This window comes from Lathyrus oleraceus, chromosome 4 (assembly GCF_024323335.1).
Source record: "Lathyrus oleraceus cultivar Zhongwan6 chromosome 4, CAAS_Psat_ZW6_1.0, whole genome shotgun sequence".
In the NCBI taxonomy this organism is placed as follows: domain Eukaryota; kingdom Viridiplantae; phylum Streptophyta; class Magnoliopsida; order Fabales; family Fabaceae; genus Lathyrus; species Lathyrus oleraceus.
The window spans coordinates 272,110,414-272,116,622 of record NC_066582.1 but is presented as its reverse complement, the minus strand read 5'-3'; positions in this window follow the sequence as shown (position 1 = coordinate 272,116,622).

Here is a 6,209-nt window from a genome sequence, read left to right as displayed (position 1 = left end):
TACTTCTAAATGCTATATCATACAACGAATATGAAAAAATCACCAACAGAGAGACAGCCAAAGATATACTTGACTCTCTGAAGATGACCCATGAAGGAAACTCCCAAGTCAAGGAGACGAAGGCTCTGGCGCTTATCCAGAAATATGAAGCCTTCAAAATGGAAGATGATGAAGCTATAGAAGCTATGTTTTCCAGATTTCAAACTCTTATTGCAGGTCTTAAAGTGCTAGACAAAGGATACACAACTGCAGATCATGTTAAGAAGATAGTCAGAAGTCTGCCAAAGAAATGGAGACCTATGGTTACTGCTCTGAAGCTGTCAAAGGATCTGAACAATATTAGCCTTGAAGAACTTGTTAGTTCTCTCATAAGCCATGAGATAGAACTAGAGGAGGATGAGCCTCAGAAAAAGAACAAGTTCGTAGCGCTAAAGTCCAGATCTGAAAGACGGAAACCTGACAGAACCAAAGCTCTCCAGGCAGAAACTGAAGATACTGACGACTCTGAACCTGAAGACTCTGATGATGAAGAAGAGTTGTCCCTACTAACCAGAAGAGTTAAGCAACTCTGGAAAAAGAGGAACAACAACTTCAGAAGACCAAGAGCCAGAGGGGATCGATCAGAGTCAACTTCAAAAGGTAAAGCTAACAAAGATATTACCTGTTATGAATGTAAAGAAACAGGTCATTACAGAAATGAATGCCCCAAGTTGAAGAAAGACAACCCTAGAAAAGAAAGCTTCAAGAAAAACACCTTCAGAACAAAGAAAGGACTGATGGCTACCTGGGATGATAGTGAATCTGGATCATCAGAATCTGACTCTGATGAACAGGCCAACGTAGCACTTATGGCTACCACATCCAACAGCTCAGATGAAGAATCTGAAGAGGTATTTTCTGAACTTTCTCGATCTGACTTAGAATCATGTTTGTCAGAAACTCTTACCTCTTACCAGAAATTAAAACAAAAGTTTAAAAATATTAAAGGCTGTCTTAAAGCAAAATTTGAAGAGTGTAGTGAACTTGAGATAACAATTCTATCACAAGAAGATACAATCAAATCTTTAATGTTAGAAAGAGATGAAGCAAAAACAAAAAGCTCAGAATTAGAAGAAGCGTTGTCTCAAGCACCACAAACTTCAAATAAAATTATTTATAAATATGAAGAAGCCTTTCAAGAATTTCTGAAGAATGGGATAGATAAGAGTATTATGGCATCCATGATTTATGGAGTAAGTCAGAACAATAAAAGGGGAATTGGGTATGATCCTAAGGAAGATAAAACTTCTACAAGTGATCAAATTAAATCTCCTTTTTCATATCACTACACACACACACAAGAACACAAATTTAAAAATGCTAGAAGACCCAAAGTTATAAGAAACTCTGGGAAAACTAATCTAAAAGGACCCAAGAGATTCTGGGTACCGAAAGATAAGATTATCTATGTTGCAGATATCCTATGCAGCAAAGTTCAGACACCAGTCATGGTACCTGGACTCTGGATGCTCGCGACACATGACGGGAAGAAAGTCTATGTTCCAAAGTCTGGAACTTAAAGACGCTGGATTTGTAGGTTTCAGAGGAGATCAGAAAGGAAGGATCAGTGGCTCCGGAACTATTGGTAATGGTACTCTTCCCTCTATATCTGATGTTCTTTATGTAGAAGGATTAATGCATAACTTGTTATCCATAAGTCAATTAAGTGATAACGGTTATGATGTAATCTTCAATCAAAAAACATGTAAAGCCATTAATCAGAACGATGGCTCTGTCCTTTTCACAGGCAAGAGGAAAAACAACATTTACAAAATAAATCTTTCTGATTTAAAAGATCAAAATGTTAAATGTCTAATGTCAGTTCACGAAGAGCAATGGGTATGGCATAGACGCTTGGGCCACATTAGCATGAGGAAACTTTCTCAGCTAACTAAACTCGAGTTAGTCAGAGGCCTACCTAAACTGAAGTTTTCTTCAGATGCTCTGTGTGAAGCTTGTCAGAAAGGAAAATTTTCAAAAACATCTTTTAAAAAGAAAAATGTTGTTTCTACCTCTAAGCCTCTGGAACTTCTTCACATTGACTTATTTGGTCCTGTGAAAACAGCATCAGTTAATGGAAAGAAGTATGGACTAGTCATTGTTGATGATTACAGTCGCTGGACATGGGTAAAATTCCTAAAGCACAAGAGTGAGTCTCACTCTGTATTCACCAGTTTCTGTTCCAAAGTGCAAAAAGAATTTGACTCTAAAATTATTAGAGTCAGAAGTGATCATGGTGGAGAATTTGAAAACAAAGATTTTGAAGAATTATTTGATTCTAATGGAATATCCCATGATTTCTCCTGCCCTAGAACTCCACAACAAAATGGAGTTGTTAAGAGGAAGAATAGGACACTCCAAGAGATGGCCAGAACCATGATCAATGAAACTAATGTAGCAAAGCACTTTTGGGCAGAAGCTGTAAATACAGCGTGTTACATTCAGAATAGAATCTCTATAAGACCTATTCTGGAAAAGACTCCCTATGAACTGTGTAAAGGAAGAAAACTAAACATCTCATATTTTCATCCTTTTGGATGCTCTTGTTTTATATTAAATACTAAAGAACATCTGAACAAGTTTGATTCCAAAGCACAGAAAGGTATTATGTTAGGATACTCAGAACGCTCTAAAGGCTACAGAGTATACAACACAGAAACCAAAATTGTGGAAGAATCAATTCATGTCAGATTTGATGATAAGCTTGACCCTGAAAAGTCAAAGCTAGTTGAAAAGTTTGCAGATTTGGAAATCACTCTTGTAGAGTCTGATAAAACTCCAGAAGCAACTGTCACTCAGAACTCTGAAGAAATAAAATCTCCAGAAATCCCAAAGAAAGTCAAAAGTCGTATTAATGTATCTGAAGATTTGATTCTGGGAAACAAGGACGAACCTGTCAGAACCAGATCTACCATCAGAACCTCTGAAGATATTCCTCTGGGACTAGTGTCTCTGATTGAGCCTACGTCTTGTGATGAAGCACTTCAGGATAACGACTGGGTGGCAGCTATGCAAGAAGAATTGGATCAATTCTCAAAGAATGATGTCTGGGATCTCGTTCCTAAACCCAGAGGCACTCATGTCATTGGAACCAGATGGGTTTTCAGAAACAAGCTGAACGAGAAAGGAGAAGTTGTCAGAAACAAAGCTCGACTGGTAGCTCAAGGTTATAGTCAACAAGAAGGTATTGACTATAATGAAACCTTTGCTCCAGTCGCGAGGTTAGAATCTATTCGTCTTCTTGTATCTTTTGCTATTAATCATTCTATTAAATTATATCAAATGGATGTCAAGAGTGCATTCCTTAATGGTTATATATCAGAAGAAGTGTATGTCAACCAACCTCCAGGTTTTGAAAATTCAAATTTTCCAGAACATGTTTTTAAACTTAAGAAATCCTTATATGGACTTAAACAAGCTCCCAGAGCTTGGTATGAACGATTAAGCAATTTTCTTCTGGAACAAAATTTTATCAGAGGGAAAGTTGATTCTACACTCTTCTGTAAAAACCTTAATAATGATCTCATGATATGCCAGATTTATGTTGATGATATTATTTTTGGTTCTGCTAATATCTCTGTTTGCCAAGAATTTTCTAAGTTAATGCAGGCAGAATTTGAGATGAGTTTAATGCAAGAACTAAAGTTCTTTCTGGGAATTCAAATTAATCAAACTCCAGAAGTCACGTACGTCCATCAAAGTAAATATATTAAAGACGTTCTGAAAAAGTTTGACATGACTGAATGCAACTCTGCAAAAACTCCCATGCACCCAACTTGCATTCTGGAAAAGGAAGAGGTAAGCAACAAGGTTTGTCAGAAGCTCTATCGAGGTATGATAGGCTCTCTCCTCTATCTGACTGCTACTCGTCCTGATATTCTCTTTAGTGTCTGTCTTTGTGCCAGATTCCAATCAGATCCTAGAGAATCTCATTTAACAGCAGTTAAGAGAATTCTTAAGTATCTGAAAGGAACTCCTAACCTGGGCCTGATGTATGAGAAAACATCAGAGTATAGACTCTCGGGTTATTGTGATGCAGATTATGCAGGAGATAGAATAGAACGAAAAAGCACATCTGGGAATTGCCAGCTTCTGGGAAACAATCTAATCTCCTGGGCTAGCAAAAGACAGTCAACTATTGCTCTATCAACTGCAGAAGCAGAATACATCTCAGCATCACTGTGCACAACTCAGATGCTCTGGATGAAGCATCAGCTAGAAGATCTACAAATCTTTTAGAGTAACATTCCTATTTTTTGTGATAATACTGCTGCTATTTGTTTAAGTAAGAATCCCATTCTACATTCCAGAGCCAAACACATAGAAATAAAACATCATTTTATCAGAGACTATGTTCAGAAAGGGATAGTAACATTGAAGTTCATTGATACAGAACATCAATGGGCAGATATCTTTACTAAGCCTCTAGCTGAAGATAGATTTCTTTTTATCTTAAAACATCTGAACATTAAAAATTGTCCTGAATGAAGTATGGCTCTGAAAATGTAAAATGTGACTCTGATGTAAACAAATGTACTTCTGCCTCTGACTCTGATACTTCTACCAAGTTAAGAAGATATCTGAGTTAGAAATCTTCAGAAACCAATCCTTTGGTATTCCTGAAGATCAGATACATCAACACGTGGAGCACTAAACGTCTAACCCTAGAACTTCTAGACAGCTGTCAAAAGAAATCAAAGGTCAGAACGTTGAAATCTCCTAGAGCAGTGTGCGTACTGTTGGGATTAGACATTCATTTATTAGCTGTAATCATTTTTCCCCCCAAACGTGCTATTTTGATTTTTGTGCTAACGCTGGAATGTGTGTCGTTTTGCATGTTTTTACTTAGAGTATATAAACACTTTTTTCACATTTCACACTTATCACTCTCACTCACTCTAAAACCCTAAACCCTTCTCTCAAGCATTCTCTGTAAGTTCTTCAATCTTCATCTTCTTTTTCACCATGGACGCTCAACAACAAGAAGTGTTTAACTTTTCACAACAAATGGAATCAAGTTCTACCGCTCAAACCTCAAACACTCAAACTCCAACGGTTACAGGCGTCACCGTCACTCCTGTTTACAAAGAACCCCACGTTCTTGACCGTGAACGCCATATCAACCTTTCAACCCCTTTTGAAGGTTTGGATGTGTTGTGCGAATCGCTTGTTGATTTCGACAACCTAAGAAGAAATGGCGTTGATCTAACTGGAGAACTTCGTCAACAAGGGTGGGAAAACTATTTCCAAAGACTTTATGGTCCCATTTACCCACTTCTCGTCAAGGAGTTCTGGAGACATGCAGATGCAGATGACAACTTCATCGTCTCATATGTTCTGAGGTGAAGATTGTTATTACTGAAGCGTTTATTGCTTCCTTGTTGAACATGGAGCAAAGTGGAGGAAAAAGGATTTACAACATTCCTCCTAGGTCAAAGTGCATCACTGAAGTCATCAACCCAACAATCTTCAAGCCCAACGTTGAAGGAAACCCTTCTAAAAACAAAGAGCTACACCAGAACCTCAGAGTGTGGCTGAAGATTATTCTGGGAACAATTCACCATCGTCCAGCCTCTAACTCTTCTGATTACATCAATGCAGACCAGAAATGCATTCTGTACTGCATTCAGAAGGGTATAAAGATCTGTCTCCCTGCTCGCCTCTTCAGATATCTGAGAGATTCAGTCAGAGAAACCAGAAACAACATGAAGCCCAGATCCTACATTCCTCTGGGAAGATTGCTATCTGACGTCTTCATTGAGCATGGACTGGTAGACGAGCTGGAAAAGACCAAGCTGATGGATGATCTGGCAATAGATGTTGGGAAGCCTCTGAATGCCAGAAACCTCAAGAGTATGGGGATTATCAAGAAAATTCAAGTCAGGCCAACTCTGGAAACATCCTGGGATAGCTTGAAAGATCAGAGGAAGATGCCTCATGGCCTTGCCAGATTCTTCAAGAATGAACCCAGAGACGCTGTAGCTATCTATCTTCATCGTCTGCTGGAAGAAGGTGTTGACGTCTCTGATTTCAGCCTCGATGACTGTCTGGACTCTGAAGAAGACTTCGTCAGATACAAGAGAGGTCTTTCTGAAAAGAAGGTAGCATCTCAGGCAAAGAAGGCCAGACTCGGAGAAACTTCTGGAAGCAAATCTTCAGCGCCTCTGAAT